The sequence below is a fragment of the Falco peregrinus genome, chromosome 3, assembly GCF_023634155.1.
Source record: "Falco peregrinus isolate bFalPer1 chromosome 3, bFalPer1.pri, whole genome shotgun sequence".
In the NCBI taxonomy this organism is placed as follows: domain Eukaryota; kingdom Metazoa; phylum Chordata; class Aves; order Falconiformes; family Falconidae; genus Falco; species Falco peregrinus.
In genome coordinates this window covers 10,175,801-10,193,643 of record NC_073723.1, presented here as the reverse complement: position 1 = coordinate 10,193,643, position 17,843 = coordinate 10,175,801, and the positions used below count along the sequence as shown (strand labels likewise).

Here is a 17,843-nt window from a genome sequence, read left to right as displayed (position 1 = left end):
TTGTGCTTAATTTACTTTAACAGGAGCTAAATTTCTATAATATTTGCAGTTCTGTTAACACTTTTTCCTAATCAGGAATCTTAATGGATTTCTCTTTCTACCACTAAATTACATGGATCTATATTTAATTATGAGAGCACTTACTAAATGAAATAGTGTGTAAATGAACTCCCATTTAACCTTAACACTGGTTTAAAACCATAGATGTCAAAGATGAATAATAAGGTTTAAAGCTTCAGCCTTCTTCCTCCAAATTTGCTGAAGTCACTTCATCAAGAAGAAACACAATGAAACTCTGTTAGGATTTGGAAGACTATGCAACTGTGACCAAATTATTACTTGTTCTTCTCCAAGAGGTAGATCATTGACCATGTGACCTATTAAAATGAAAAATATTCAAGCAGTTTAGAAGTATCATGTCATAGAATTTTCAGATTGCCTGAGGAAGACCTTGTTGAAAGATAATATTACCTTGCTCCAAAAGATGCCATGAAAATGAAAGCCTGGCATTACGTGTTAATCCGAAAGCTCTTCAATAACAGAGTAATACAGAATTCTTAAGTTACTACACTAAGCGTATTCAACTTGCAGAGGTTTTCCTTAGTATGTGTATTTTCCATTTTTCTTTCCTTTGCAGTAAATACAGCAAAACACCAGAATTTTAGCAATCCAAAGTACCTCAGATGAGATAGAATGAAGCAGTGCTACTGAATGCAGGGTCTTCAATTAATTTGACTTATTTAATGCTCTGTAAGTTAATTATTTAATTCTGTATCACCTTCCCATTGCAATATATAGATGTTCCTGTCTTTAAAAAAAAAATAAGATGAAAACAGACACTCCTGTCATGTTACACAAAGAAGAAGCCATATCTATTTGAATGGAACATCATAGCTACTGTCCAATTCCAAAATCAATGACCTTATAAGGAAAAACTTCTTGAAATACACAAATACTAACAAAAAAGTTTCAGTACAATAAACCTGTTGTTTTTCTAAATTAAAGGTTATCTATATACCTAACATTCCATAAACAACTAATTTAATATAAACAAACATATAATAAATAACATGTTTCCTTCCAGCTCTGTTGCCTTCTAAACCAAATATTGTTTTGCAGTTTGCAGGGTCGGGAAAGTGGGTACTATAAAGGACTTTGTGTTGCGCCTGGAATATCAATAAGCTGCAAACTTCTCAAATTTAGAAAAAAACCAAACACCACCACCACCCAAAAAACAAACAACAAACAAACAAACACCGCAACAAAAAGAAATGTGGATGTAAATGACTCCCCTTTCTCAACCATCACTTGCTGGTAAGAAATTTACCTATAATATACATGCACTTTAAAAATGTTATTTGTATGTTACTTGGAAACAGTAATAAATACATTATCTAGGATTTCTCATATTAATTGATTATTTCTTTATTTATTTCCTTCAAATGCTTCAGCTGCAATGTTCAGTCAGCTGTCAATTATCAGCTGTCAATTGCTTTTGAAAACATAAGCTAGCTTGGCTACAGAAGCAGTGTAGGTATGTTTCTACAGCAAAATTATATGTACATAAAGCCTTGCGTGGGTGCTCACTTGGGGATGTTTACGTTCTAGCCTCATCTGCACCACTGACCTTCTGTTTCTCAATTAAATCCTGTATGTCTGTTCTTAAAGCCTTTAGTAATGTGTTATTATCATCCACGGTTTTTGCTTTATAATTCCAGTCCTTTATTACTTTTGAAAATTAAGAATAATTAGTCTCCCAAAAATATGGTCACTCAACCTTTCCCCCCAGAGTCACAATTTTAAGATGATGTGTAAATCACCTTGGACAAGTTTAAAAAACACGTTTCACCCATTGGTAGGGTATATTAATTCCATTTTTTTAATTTACTTTAAACATCCACTAAAAACAATTTTGCATCACATCAGGAAAGATCCCAAGAATAATTATTTATTGTGAAATTTAGCAATTCAGATGAAGACTACAGAATCAAATCAGCTGCCAACGTTTAGCATAAATCATTTTAATAGGGATTACACATGTCTATCAATGGCAGAACAGAATATTAAACCCTTTAGGCATAATGCATTTTTTTTTTTTTTCCAAATTTGGATATGTCTGAGCCTTCTTTGGAAAACAATTACTTTTCTGTATCCACTTGCTGCTCTTGAAAAACAAAGTTCAGTTTAATTCATTGGGATTAAGAAGAGGGGCAAGAATTTATGCAGTTGGGTCACTGACTTCTATCTTCCAAATACCCAGAACTATTTCAGTGGTGCCACAGAACATATTGCAGGGCTGAACACAGAGTCTCCCCATTCAGACTCCCTGAGGAATTTGAGGAACTAAACCAAGGAGAACTGCAATTCTTTATATACTCTGAAAAAGTCTGACTTGAATGAAAATAAGAAGCTCCTTACTGCACCTATGTATGAAAAATGTAAAACAAACTGTTCATTAATAGATCACTAGTTTCATTCAATTAAAAAAAGGTATTAAAATATTAAGTTAGTATTCTGGCATGCACTTTATTCAACTTACTCTTTGCAATGAGGAGAGATGAATTAAGATATAGGTAGTACAGGACCTTAATGGAAGCACAGCTTGTGGGATCATATGATTAGTTCATAGTCTACCCTTACATGAAAAAAATGAAAAATCAATATGAAGAAAGATCCCCACGCATTGCAAAGTGTGCTGCCAGTCAAGGTGAGTCTAGAAAAGCTAAGTGCTGCTAAAGGAGCTACAACTGTGTGCTGGGACTTGCACTTTGGAGGGCTGCACTGGCATTAGCCAAAGCCAGCAACAAGGACATGATAAATGTCAGTAGAAGCAAGTGAGGGTGAGCTATCAGAAAAGAGTCCGCACAGAGGGGCAAGGAAGAGGGGCTGATGAAGTTCAGGAAGGGGGTAGTGAATATCCCTTTAGAAAAGGTTGGAAACAACTGATACAAAAGGTGGTTAAAAAAGTGACAAGCACGTACAGTCAAAGAAACACCTGCATGAGTCCACAGCGAACCTGAAAGTAACAGACTGTCTCATTTATTTCTGAAATGTCAGCACAAGGTCTCCTGAATCAAAACATTTGAGAAGAGTGCAACCTTGCCTGAGCAGACCAGCAGATACTTGCTGCAGGTTGTCAAACATCAATGATTTCTCCATCAGCCCACATGTGTGCTTCAAGAGTGAAGGAAGGTGAGAAAGGAGTGTGACATCTGCCCATCCACAAGTTTTAAACGTTTTAGAAAAACATCAGGGTTTTTTCTTGGGGTTTTTTTTGTTTGTTTTGGGTTTTTTGTAACGTGATCCTGTCTACTCCTGAAAGCCACAGGAATTAAACTAACGATGACACCTATCTAACTCTTCCTGTGAAGATGACATATTAGTCAAACTCCTCACAGTGTAAAATAGAAAAGTCCAAATATTTATATTAATCTCATTAGACTGTATGACGTTTGAAGCTTATCTCTGCCTTATCCATTCAAACTACTTTATGGCTGGAAATTCTGGGCAGCAGCTGTCTTCTCACTCACGACTCAAGTTCTACTTAGAATTTGAACTCTGGAAGTAAATGAGATAGAACCTTTGGGTAATGATGATTAAGATGATTTGTCAAGGGTTGTTAGTATCCACTGCTTCCCCACTGTCCCCTCCCCTTCCCCTCCAATAATATTGATGATTACTAGATAAACACTGCTCAGAAACACAGGTAGTTTTAGAGAAGACTATTTTGTGAAGCATGGTGTTTTACTTAAATTTACTTCTGCTTTCTCTCCCTCTACTTCAGGAAAACTATAACAAGTTTTGATGCCTTTAGATCAGTTATTAAGCCACTGGCTAACAGAATGCAGCATTATTTTAAAAGTGAGCATAGAAGGAGAGACTTGGGGAAAAATATGCCCATGACTCCAGCCGTAACAATAAAATGGATGCACCCAGCTGTTTTAAATCTCTGAGAAACACTTTATTTCTAATTTCTGCTGCTTCTGCTGTCAGACCAGGTGCCACTAAGCCATTCATTTTGTTCATTACAGCTTCTGTATCACTTTGAATTAGAGCTTGCAGACTTGGATTAAGCCTATTCTTAGCGCTTCTAAATCAAACCTGTGTATTTGAGTTTCATTTTGTCAAGAGCAGTACTGCAGCAGGATTTCATAGGACTTCCTTACTATTTCCTACAACAAACTTGAACTAAGAACTCTCAACAGAAGTAACTTGAAAACTAACATAGCTGTTAAAGCAAAATGTCAGTGCATTTCATTGAAGCTCAGAAATTACAAGTGGCAAATAGATACATGATGAAAGCCTGTATTAAATAACATACAAATATTATATCCACCATCTTTCCTAATTTATTTGAAAACATATATGCAAGTCAACTTACTTACTGCAGATGTATGTATGAGGATTGTTTGCACAGAACATCAAAATGATAGCAAACCTTTTACATGTAGCACACATGAACTAAGTTCCAACTCACAATTCTAATAGAAATCTCTGAGACTCAACTCCTGCACCATAATCATTCACCACAAAACTTAACAAATTTTCTGTTCCCATAGCCAGGCATTTATTGTGCTGCTCCAGCCTACTCCTACAATCAGGTGTAAGTTCTTATAGCCATGTCTGATGTGGTTCCTCATAGTTTGGTCTTAAGTAAAGTTCATCTTATACCACAGCCAGCAGTCTCTCTCAAGCACAAGTTATGTCTTAACATGCAAGATCAGAAAAATACACTTCCTCAGTTTTTCATTCTTTTAACAACAAAAATCCTAAAATCTCAGAAGTTGTCTTTTTAAGTATTCCATCTTATAAATTAAAATCAGTGTTGGGCAAATAGTATCCCCAAAAAGTAAAAGTCTGAAAAAAAGAGATAGGCTGCCTGAGAACAAAATTAAAAGTCCTTAATGGTGGCATCAAGTTCAACTGCACCATACAGCAACTAAATTGTAAAACATTTTATAAAGATGAGTTAAAGGTTACTACTGGATTGTGGTTTTACACAGAAACAACTTTGTATGTTCAATCTGAAACATGGCAGCTGTTTTTAAATTAAGAAGCAACATTCTAAGCTGTGTCCTTTGCTGCATTTATGAGTTTTCTATATACAGAAATATGTATAAGGCACCCTTCTCATTTTTTTCTTTCCATTCAATAAACTGTCTTTGAATAGCACACTCTTTGGGCACTCACTGATGTCCTCTCATGCCAAGATTCATTTACATTTGGCCATGCATTCTAATAGTTGTCTTCTTACTTCATCTCAAAGCTTTTTTTTGCCTCACATTTTCTGCTTAAGCATTCAAAATACACCATCATTTTACTCACAGTTGTTCCTGTCCCAGCCTAGTTCTGTCATTGTTTCCCTAACCAAACTTGTTCACACGCACGGGCTGCAAGCTAACTGTTCTCTTTTCACATGCTCCCTGTGCTCTTTCTTCTGTTAGTCTCCATTTCATTGCTATGTTGGTAAATAATTCAGCCAGTGTCAAGTCTGCAACTGGTGTAATTAGTTACTATTCTCTGTCCAGGAAGTAGAATTTTCTATGCGTCGACATCTTAATCCCTATTAGGGAATGAAGGAGAGGGTGATGTCACCCAGGAAGCTAAGTGCTGATATCAATCAGTCCTGTGACCTAATTACAGACCCATTAAAACTGACACAGAATACAGAAAAGAGATGCTCTGTGTATTCCTTCCTGGTTTTCCAGTTTTCCCCTTTTCCCCTCCAGTTAATTGTGTGCTATCTATAGATGGCTGGAACGTTATCTTAAGAGGGGACTGATCAGCTTCAGCATATAAAAACCGATCAATCAAAAATAAGCAGAAAAATTCCACAGAGTCTGAGCCAGAACTGGACACTATAATTTTATAATATTTAGAAGAAATAAAGCTAGTGCATATTCCTGTTCAGCAACCTTGCAGGTTAATATAAGCACTATTTTGTTATAACTTGACTGTCTTTTAAAACTAAACTCATTTCACTGTAAGAAACAGAAATATCAATTACTCTTTCCTGCTGAAGAGATGTCCTTTTTTAATGCATATTTTTAAAGAGTTATACTGCACTATTTTGCTGTTATAATAAAGATCCTGTGTAAAAGAAAAACACCTGAAAGAAGCAGGAAGCAAAATTCACAGGGATAATCAATATTTGTTGGGAAAAGTAATTCATACTGCTAGAAAAACCTAACAGACCACAGAAATAATAAAATTTTGGATAAAAACTAACGTGCATTTGTAAATCCTAGTTCTCAAGTGCTGTTAGTGACATGTCTTAAGCTGTGCTCCCATGTGTTCTGAAAGAAAAAAATAGGTCTATGTATTTCTGCTCACTTCCTGGAATTTCACTGGGGAAGGTAAAAACCGTAACCATTTTGAATTGTATAGTTCCAGGGAAAACTGGAAATAGAAGTCTCAATGTCAGTGTCTTTTTGGATCTCTTAGATTTTAAATACATTCTTATAAACAAAACCAAGCACTGTGCAACTACAAATAGCAGGTTAGCGGACGCCAGAACTAGCTAATTGTAACCCAGCTGCTGTATACAAAATAACTGACCCCCTGCCGATTAGATCACACCTACTGGATGCGTGGAATGCAGGAAAGAAACCCACCTTCCACTCTGAAGCTGCTTCAAAGGGTGGCTTCTGCAGCAGAGCCCACATGGCAGCCCTGCGCCACTGCCAGGCACCTGGGCCCTGGCTCACCTCCCTGTCCCCAGCAGCTTGCCTCAGCCCAGGTGTGGTGGGACTGTGCCTGCCAGGAGGGGCAGGGCAGAGCCCTGCCAGCCTTCAGTCACCTGGTGCCCCACTGCCCCAGCACACTGATATGCCTCCTCTGTACAGAGGGGTTGGCAGCTTGGACATTTTGATTAGGAAACTTAAGTCACTTCCTTAAACTGAAGCGATAAACGCAATTAATTCTTTGCTGCCTTCGTGATTCCTCACACTGTTACACTTCACAGGCAACCCCCACCTGTAGTTCCATAGGAAGTACGTGCCACTGAATTCGTGTAAGAAAGCAATCTGATGAGTACCCGATGATTTTCTTTATGACCCCAAAACAGAGCACACAGGCTGCTTGAACCTGAGATTGATATAGCAAAAAACCTACAGAATACCTAGGTGCTGTACTTCTAAACAAGAATAGTTGCACAAAAGAAAACTACAGACAGGTTTCAACTAAACTGGCTTGTAGTCCATGCTGGTCACAATAATGACTGACTTTTTACTCCTAAGTTTTGATGTTGTGCTTTAGAAATTTACCTTGAAATCCTTCTAACATATTTGGATGAGATGGTTGAATATCTACTGTTTTCATGGCTTCCAAGAACAGTTACGTATTGTGGTTGCTATGCAAAAAAAATCCAAATAAAAATTACGACCAACATAATCTGAAATGGTCCCACAATTATTTTTCTTTTTTGAAGAAATACAGGGTGAAAATTTCTGATCAACTGCTTCTCCCTTTTACATCATTAGCGCAAATGTAATCAAATACTCTGAAAGCTGAGCAAAACATTGTTCTGTTTATACTGACACTGAAACCAGAAATGTGAATTTGTGAAATATTGTTTCACTATTTTCAATGTTTCAGTTTTAAAAATTACTTTCAGAGTAGAAAACCTTGAAAAGCTTAGAATATTTATTTTTATATATCCAAAATTTAAGTTGGCTTTTATTTGTAAACTTCAACCAACTTCGTCCTTTAAAATGTTTTTCAACTTAATTTGACAAACCACTCAAAACATTCTGCAATGTTTCTGAATTTTCAGGGAAGTAAAATGTCAGTTATTCTCACAGTACTAAGGGAGACTAAAATCCAGTGTTGACTAAGAGTCTTATTTCTTTAGGCCATTCATTTCTTGGTTTATATCTTGAGAAGTGAGGCCAGCATCCAGCAATATTGAATCTCAGTTCTGTATTTCAACCTTGCAAGAATGATGAGGGGTTTTTTAGCCCCATTATACATGCACACTTACATGTATATGTATATGCAATAAGGTAGCTCTGGAAGTTCCATTTGCATCTATCAAGTCAGGTTTTCACAGAGACATACAGAAGGTTATCAAAATTTAGGGTGCTCCATGTATAAACTATTTTCATATATTAATTTTTAAAAGGTAGATTCATCAAAAGGATGCAGTATGCATTCTGTACTATAGTAAAACTGCACACATGCTTTATGTGAGTATAAGCATATATAAAGACAATGTATGCCCAGGACCACAGGGAAGACCAGGTAACTTTGTTCTAAGTCACAGAAATTAAATCACTGTGTTTGCTATGGTTTCCCATTCTCCACAAGTTCTGCTCTAACAGTTGTCAGGGCATCAAAAATCTTCACACAGAGAAGCCTACGGGTTCAGACTGTCTCTGAGCTCTAAGTTTCAGAGAACACCTTATGTTCTTTGAGTGCCCAGAACAGACAAATGTAAGTTGGAGTACTACGCGTGGAGTAAACAAAGATAGATATATAAGGTACATAGAGAAGTTTCACTCAACATCTGGTACAGAGCCTCTGTAAGCCAACAGTAACATGTACTCCAGGTTAATTAGGAACAAGAATAGTTTAAATGCATTTACAAGTTTCCACTTATTTATTTCATTAACTTATATAAAGTACAACTTCAGATAACCATAAAATCACTTTTTAAGGTCCAGTGTGAGGACTCAGAGGAAGAAGAGGTATACATATATACACAAAGAACAATTCTTGGCTACAAAAATTCTCTCTCCCATACTCTGATTATTATATAACATAAAGATTCTCACATAGGAAAGTCAGAGTCCTCTCTGCCACAGAGAACTATGTTTACCATGGAAACTACCATTACTGAGTCATTTGAAGTCACTTGGGTAACCTGACCGTAACACTATTCTGTAAAGTGTCAGAAATGTTGAACTGTAGATTAAATAATCCACTCAAAATCCATTTAACATCACATGGCAACCGGGCATTCACATAACTCCATGAATGACAGAAATACTAAACTGAACAAGGTTAAATAATGTGCCAGATTGAATGACAAAGGACAGACATGTTTTGCCTTTTTTTTTTTTTTCTTTTTTTTTTTCTTATAATGGATTACATTTTGCCTGGTGCTTTACAATTATGTCTCCAGAACTGAGAGAAAATGAAGATTTTAAGAAGGCTTAAAAAACTATATAATAACAAAAATTGCATGAAAATACTGACGGATCAGGCTAGACAAACATATATCAACTTCACAAACACATATGAAGCTAAAGCATACTGATTACTATTAAATATTTCACTTGTTGTCTTGCTTCAGCGGGCTGAGTAAAATGAGATACTTTTTCCTGTCAATGTTTGCTCTAATGTCTGAATATAAAAATACTGCCTTACCATGCTTCTGAAAGCTCAGTGCTTTTAACAATGATACTATGAGCTTTTATCCTTAGACAACAAATCAAATACAATCTGTGAGACAAATTGTGCCCTGCGGAATATGTAAGTATCTCAATGGGAGTCACAAAACGGGAACAAAGATTTTTCATTTATCAAAAATCATTGTTCTTAGACATCACTGCCACATGTGTAGAGTCTCACCAGAAGTTCAACAACAGTCTTATTTTTTTTCCAATATAAAATGTAGGTATTGTGTCAGATAAGCAAATAATAGGTTAAACATGAAAATATATTTGCTGATTTCTCTCTTGTCATTTATTACAGTACTTCCAATACTGCTTCTCCAAGGAAACAAGACTCACATTAAAAGAGAGGTATTTGTGGTTGCAAATGCTAGGACGTAAAAAAAGTGCTCTGAATGTACTAATTGTGAATAATATTATACAAAGATAGCTTACAGAACTCAACTTCTCAACCCTGAAGTCTGCAATCCTGTTACTAAACATCTAAAGCAAATGAAAAAGGAAGAATCCTAGAGGTCAACACTCTTGGGCAGGTAGGTATTTTTTAAAGAAAGCTGAAATAAATATAGCCTTTGAAGATTAGAGGGAGGATGAAACCAATAGGGGTTTGGGGTTTTTTAAAGCAGAAAATAATGCTTTTAGACAAAATGTATGTATCACATCATAGGCTTGCATTACTAACAAGCCATGAGATAGCTGTGCCACTAGCCGAAACTCCAATGTGGTCTATCAAGTCAAACATGAAAAAAATTGCACAGATCTGATGGTAATGTAGAAAAGACAAAAGCCTATCTGATGAGATATACCATCTGCAAAAAGAAGGGAGCTTCAGGTGAGGACTGAAGTAATCAAAGACAGCTGAATTTGAGTATGACTGTTGGTGAAAAAAATGCCTCCTCTAAGAGAAAAAAAACCTTGTCCTTTGTAACCTGACGTATCAAAGAAAAGAGAAAACTAGGGTTTGGATAGAGTTGCAGAAAAGTTAAATTAAACAGAAATATTTCCCATGTGTAATTGAAATGCCAGTTTCTGGGGCCCAGCATTTTTGACTGTATGAAGACGATAACTTGCTCTGTTAAAGCTCCTGAAAATGCTAAGTGATAACTACATCTAAAGTGAAATTAGAAACAACTCCATTTTCTTAGTACCCCACTAGCTTTGCTGGTACATTTACAGAAGTGGAATCCAATTTACCGAGTTCAAACAATTTTTGTACTGAAAAACAGTGTTAAATAGGCTATTTTAAAACCTGTGGAAAGGCAATGATTAATTTTCTTAGTGTATCCTTCATTCCTCAGTCTACCTACTGATGACTGTCTCCCCTATTGAGTTATTTGTAATTTATTTCCAGATCATGCTTTTCTATACATCTAGATGAAAGAAATCTTTCTTGTACCTATTTAAAACATAGAAATCTATATTGCATGCAAAATGGAAAGTGTTTACAGCTTTTTCCAGAACATTCTTATTTGTAAATTTTTCACAGTAACTATGGTGCATAAAGAAAGCTATAATGTGAAGTCACAAATAAGACAGAATCTTTTAGGTTTTTAGATTTTCATCTGGTTATATCTAATTTTCTAGACAGAAAGACCGTCCCACATTAAAGAGAAGATAGTGCCAGATAAAAAAGAAGCAGATATATAACTAATTCCCCATGCTTATTTAAAAGGGGAGGAAAAAAGTATATTTTGGAGTTTCCTTTCAAATCAAGCTACATCTGAAGATCTGAAAAAGTCACTAATGTTCAAAAGCACTCACCGCTACTCTTATACGTAGCAGAAAGATTAATAAATAATTAACAGCATTTCTAAAACAAACATACCTCAAAGATACTGGTATCTTAATTCTTCCGAAGAAGAAAACCTTAGCTGCCGTTTTGTCTTCTGGTCTTGAATTTGTTGTGTAGCCTAGGAAAAATAAATCTCAGCTTACTTTCAAACTGAAAGCATATGGCTAGACCCAAGGAAAAAAAAAAAACAACAAACCACAACAGCCAACTTAATAGCATTGCAGTTAATTCCTCTGTAATCCTACCTCATTATCTTAAGCAAACAAATCTCTGAAAAGGATTGCCTTATTAAAAGCAAATTAGAAAACTGAATGTCATCTGTGCAGGGAGGCATTCTCTTAAAATGCAGTCAGCAAGGAGGCTCATAAATAGGGCACTATATAAAAACGTTCCTATCAGGCAATCCCTAGCAGATTTTCAACAGATGTGTATGTAACTATGATTTCACATATTCCTAAAATGAAATGTGTCAACATCATTTACCACAAACTTTCAAGAGTCTAAAAAAATGTACTCATTTAAATTCTACAGAAAGAACAATATTATGAAGTTATCTAAAATGCACATCGGTAGCAAGAGTAGCTACTGAATTGCCATACCTCCCGCTCTTGGAAGTCATCGTAGGGTTTGATTTACTGAGGATAATTTTTTTTTTTTTAATTAAGGTTTTGGTTTTATTTGTAAAACCAGGTAAAATTCAGGGGTGCATCACAGCACTCATTACACATTTTTAGAAATGTAATGTATAAGCAGTGAAGTAGTGGATGCTATAAAGAGAAAAAACTACTACAGTCACTATAATTGTTAGATTGTTATAACTTTTCTCAGAAATTGTTTCTCCGCTACAAGCATTTATTGATATATTAGTTAGAAATAGAAAACATGGGTTATCAGATCCTTGGGAGAAAAAAATCAATACTATTACAACAAAGATTTTTTTTATTAAGTTACTTTATTACTAGCTTAAAAAACTATAATAGATATCTGTAGAAACAAGTAGTCCTTTGCATTTTTAGCTTCATTAGTACTGAACTTCTCAGCTTCACTTTAAAATACTCTTATCTTAATCATCCTGTCAGTTATTCCTTACTTCAGATTATTTTGTTTCTGTACAAGCAAGTTATTTTTAAAGGAAACAACACGGAAAACAGCTTTCTTGAAGGCTATGCAAGGATAACAAAACTATATGAACCCAACTCTGGAAGATGATTGTTTCGTGTGAAACCTTAATACAAAGTGGAAAAAAAATAATGAAGACAGTATTCAAATGAAAGTCATAAAGGGCAGACGAAGCTGAAGCAGAAATTAAAAACAACTGAAAAAGATTAATCAGAGCTTCATTCATACCCACAAGTCAGCAATGTAGCAAGTCAGAAAGAATTTAGGAAACTAATTTCTGAAAATAGCTGGTTCTAAGTCCTCTACTTCAGTATTTCTCAAAACAAAACAAAACAAAACAATCACACATATGAGTTTGAACACACGAAAGCAAATAGATTATCATGTAAGATTAGGAGACTCTATTTCAGGACCACAAAATTAAAATAATCACTGCTACCATTAGAGCCAAATCTTGATTTATAAATATCTGTAAGACACAGTGGCCTTGACGTGGGGGTTTTGTATTACTTTTTCAAATGGTAATAAAATGGAATATCACCTATTTTTGTTTATATTACTCTTTGATAACAATTTTTTAGATTTCGAAGGTTCAAGCTGAACTGATGTCTGCATCTGAGAGCTGTTTTCATCTGAGTGCTGTAACATTTTCATGGTACACTGAAAATGAGATAAAAGACAGAAGTAAATAAATTCTTGCTTGAATTCTGCATCATTTAATCATTGTTTAGGTAGAAAGTAGCAACAAAACATATCCTTTCTTTCATACTGACATCTTTCTTTTCCTTATTTAGATACTTTAAGAAAGTAGAAGTCTTCAAATGTGTTGTTTCATGGCACAAGAGTGCACATTTGTTTGTAATCTTTCACACAAATCCTTACACCTTTGTATTGCTAGATTAGGTGGAGTATTTAATCACATTTATTGATTTTATGGTGTTTGCTGAGAGCTGAGAAAATGCCCGATTCTTTCAGTCTGCTATTTTTTCTTTTCTGTTTCTTTTCTCCTGAATTTGGTTGGTTGCTTGCTTGCTTGGTGTTTGTTGTTTCTGTTTGTTTTGGTATTTTAAAAACTGCTACTAAGTTGGCATCTCTGTTATTCATCTATATATTCACAGCTCTGAAATCTGATGTTTTCTTCTCTACTGTGCTTTAAGATCCACAATTTCAGTACTGTATGTATCTGTATTTGTCAAATATTTTAAGAAATATATATTCTTCATGGTATCAGATTTAAACAAACCCATGGATTTAGTTTAGTCTCTCAAGACATTTGAAGGTCCATATTTACTATCAGAAAGGCTTTGCTCTTGCAAAATGACAGTCTTAGGTTTGCCTTGTCATCATTTTATTCCTGTAGTACACAATTGTATGCAAGGTTGTAAAGAATCACTCATCAATTTGTACTCTAATATTCAGATAACTTGAATTTTAGTGGCATCTAGAGCCCTAGTTTCATTCAGGAAAATTTCTGACACAAGAAACTGTTGTCCTGGTTTAACACCAGCCAGCAACTACGTACTACGCATTGGCTTGCTCACTCTTCCACCGCAACCTTGGTGGGATGGGGAGGAGAACCGGAAAAAAGGTAAAACACATGGGTTGAGATAAGATCAGTTTAATAATTGAAATAAAGTAAAATATAATACTAATACTACTGCTGCTACTAATAATTGTAATAAAAAGGGAGATAAACAGAGAAAGAGAAACAAAATACAAAAGTCATGCACAATACAATTGCTCACCACCCACTGACTGATGCCTAGCCAGTCCCTGAGCAGCGATCCACCCCCTTGGCCAAGTCCCCCCAGCTTATATACTGAGCATGACATTGTATGGTATGGAATATCCCTTTGACCAGTTTGGGTCAGCTGTCCTGGCTGTGTCACCTCCCAACTTCTTATGCCCCTCCAGCCTTTTCACTGATAGGGGCGCTGAGAAGGTGAAAAGTCCTTCACTTAGTATAAGCACTACTCAGCAACAACTAAAAAGATCAGTGTGTTATCAACATTATTCTCATATTAAATCCAAACCACAGCACTGCACCAGCTACTAAGAAGAAAATGAACTCTATCTCAGCCAAAACCAGAACACCTGCATTAAGAAAAATTATTTTAATTAAAAAAAACCCAACCAACCAAACAAAAAACCCCAACCACCAACCAAAACCAACAACAAAGCAGTTTATTCATGAAACGCAGAACTGGGTTTGTTCTGTTATTATTGTTATATTGTTATTGTTAATGTTGTGTTATGAAGTGTAATCATATGAGTTCAACTCTTGTTATTGTGGTAGTGACTTTATTCTTGGAAATAATTTGCAGGTTTCAGGAAAAGAGTAAAAAAAATCCAACAAAACCAAATCAGAAAATATACTTTCCTTACAGGTTTTCCACTGCCTTGTGTCATGTGGAATGACAAGTTATGTGGCTCCAAAGTTAGAAACGCTACTATGAATAAAGACACACTGTTTATATTTGTAATAGATGTATGTATCTCTACAAAATTAAAAAAAAAATCAGAAGGAAACACAGTTAATCAGACCAAAGGAGTACAATTAACTACTTTTTTATTATTTTGATATTGTGAGGACTTCACTAGTGTTACTAGTTCCTATTCTCATCCCCTTTTTCATTAAACCTCAGCTTGTTTAAAACAACATGAATGTGGACTAGTAGACACTATGTGTGTTTCTATCATAGTACACATATGAAAGGGATTTCCTCAAGCTAACACAGCTAGAGAACAGAAGACAGCTTTAAAACCTCGATTTTCTCTTGGTTTTCTCAGAGAGATCAATTTTTAGTCTTATAAACATCTTGTCATATATTTACTTGCAGAATAATAAACTTACAGAAAACACTGACAATACAGCTGAAGTCTTCAGCTACGGCTTACCTGTAACCTAAAATCTGTTACTTGGTCTCAAACTATTCAAGCTACAATTAGAAATAATTTGATTTCTGAACACAAGGAACTAAATAATTTTGCTTCTAAATATTTGATTTGCAACCACCTGACAAAGGAAAGAGCAAAAAGAGCTTAAGTACCAACATAGAGGAACTGTGTGTATATAGGTGACATTAGCATCTTAATTGTCTCTACAACAAAGAAAAAAATGATGCATCTTAAAACCAAAAAAGTCTGATGTCATTAAAGAGAAGACAAAATAATAAAAGGAAAATCCTTTCAAATACCTGTTGATCAAAGCCATGTGCTAACCAAGGCAGGGACAGGTATAGTTACTGGGCACAATTAAACAGCCAAAATGAATTTACAAGATTATCTTATGAACTATACTCTATGTACAAAACACTAGCCTCACAGATCTGTGGAGGATTTCAAGCTTAAATAGTGTGAAGAAAACACTAGTTGACTATATATGCTCTTTTTCTTAGTTGCTCACTTTTCCCACCATTATTTTTCCATTAAATTTCTGAAATACAGACTTCTACTTGGATTTTTTGTTAATATTTCTTTTAATGCCATAGAAGGAAAATTTAATATTAAAATGTTCCATATGAAAACAAGAATTGAGATGCCTCAAATCAATATTTTTTTGCTATCAGCATGATTTTTCTTTCTCTTATCTTCATTAGAAGTTGCTCTTCATTAAGTGCAGAGCTGAACTAGACACAAAGGAGTATGATGTCTCTTAAAATCATTCTATTTCCAAACTCCAGGGATGCTGTAATTGAAATTCTTTCCTCTCCTGTTTCTACTTAAAACAGAGTATCCTGATGCTGTTCATAGAACAATTTGGGGGTTTGAGAAAGACTTAAAAAATATTTCAATTTGCACTCTAGAAATATATTTTCAGTAAACTTAATGAATTCATTTTACATCAAAATGCACAGCAAGGCACTGGGTACCTGAGACCCCAAACAATAATGCTATCAGGACTTAACTTTACTTGTTACTTTTCAGGTGATACTTTCAACTAAATTTCCATTATAATGAAATTTTTATTCTAGGAGAAATATTTATACATTTCTAGGTAAAAACTGCCAGATTTTAAATTAAACTTTACTAATTTACTCGACAATGACAGAACCAATTAACATAGTTACAGAATAGAACAGGCTTTTTCAGTCTGAAGGGACCTAAAATTATTATCTAGTCCAGGGGTCCTCAAACTTTTTAACCAGGGAGCCGGCGCGCGGATGAAGTGGCAGGCAGTCATCTGCGGCTGCTTGGTTCCCCCCCCCAACCCCTGGCGGGGGGGGGTGTGTGTGTGTGTCTGTGTGTCTGTAAATACCGGGGGCTGGATTGAGGACCCGAGGGGGCCGTATCTGGCCCATGGGCCATAGTTTGAGGACCCCTGATCTAGTCCAACTGCCTGACCAAGTAAAACCATATTATTAAGGGCATTGTCCAAATGCCTCTTCAACACTGACAGGCTTGGGAGAACCACTGCTCTCTAGGAAGCCAGTTCCAGTGCTTGACAATCCTCTCAGCCAAGAAACGCTTCATAATGTCCAGTCTAAACCTCCCCTGGTGCAGCTTTGGACCATTCCCATGCGTCCTATCATGGATACCAGGAACAAGAGCTCAGCACCTCCCTCTCCCCTTCCCCCCCTCAGGAAGCTGTAGAGAGCAATGAGGTTGCCCCTCAGCCTCTTCTTCTCCAAACTAGACAAGCCGCTCATCACAGGACATTCCTTCCAGCCCTTTCACCAACTTTGTTGCCCTCCTCTAGACACAATGAAGGACCTTCACATCCTTCTGAAACTGTGGGGCCCAGAACTGCATACAGCATTCAAGGTGAGGGGACAGCAATGCTGAATACAGCAGGATAATCACATCTTTTGACCTAGAAACACATTTGTAATTATTTCTTACAGTTTTAGTTCCACAAAGCATAAGTAACTATAAAACATAGCCTTACTTGATACCTATCTTGCCTGAGCAAAAGGCCTGGAAGTTAAATAACCTGTGATGCATCTTTTTGTTGTTGTTGTTTGGGTTTTTTCTCCCTCTTTCCCCCCCTCTTATTTTAGATTGTGTAATTAAGGACATTTACTATACAGGCAAAACTCTTGCCTATTATATGATCTTTATAAGGCATTAACATCTGTATGGACATGGAACTCTTTAAGACAGAGAACTTCCATTACTCCTATTACTTGACTGAAAATGAATGCAGCATTCAGGATTTTTACCTGTACCTACTAATGACCCCTTAAACATTTTGCAGAACTTCTCTTCACTGTGAAGAGCAAATCAAGCAAAGTACTTCTGTTTCACCAAATCCAGTATTTCTACTCACTTCTGAACTGGTGTTCTTGAAAGTTTTTTCCTCATATACCTGATTCTGTAAAGATCAATAGAAATACTCAGAAAATATGAAAATTATCTATAACACTACCCAATTAAGCTTTAAGCATATGAGGTCAGGGATGAAATATTAGTGAATATAAATGCCACTATATCACTGAAGTGTATACATGATTCAAAGGAATATAAGAGGTTCTTGAAAACCATGTACACAGCAGTCGAAGAGAAAAACAATCTGGAAATCAAGTGGACCAACAGAG

At 35.7% G+C, this 17,843-nt stretch overlaps 1 protein-coding gene across 6 annotated transcripts in view; it reads right to left on the bottom strand.

Annotated features, from left to right (window-relative positions):
- The window catches only part of CDH18 (cadherin 18), a 337,247-nt gene extending 325,917 nt beyond the window's left edge, over window positions 1–11,330 (bottom strand). For 4 of the 6 annotated variants that reach the window (XM_027784809.2, XM_055800598.1, XM_055800596.1 and 1 more), the window contains exon 1: window positions 11,221–11,298. The gene's annotated coding sequence lies outside the window, so the exon portion shown is untranslated. Of the gene's footprint in view, window positions 1–11,220 lie in introns of all 6 variants that reach the window. The other 2 variants (XM_027784808.2, XM_013298152.3) reach the window with 1 other exon arrangement.
- Between the last annotated feature and the right edge of the window lie 6,513 nt (window positions 11,331–17,843).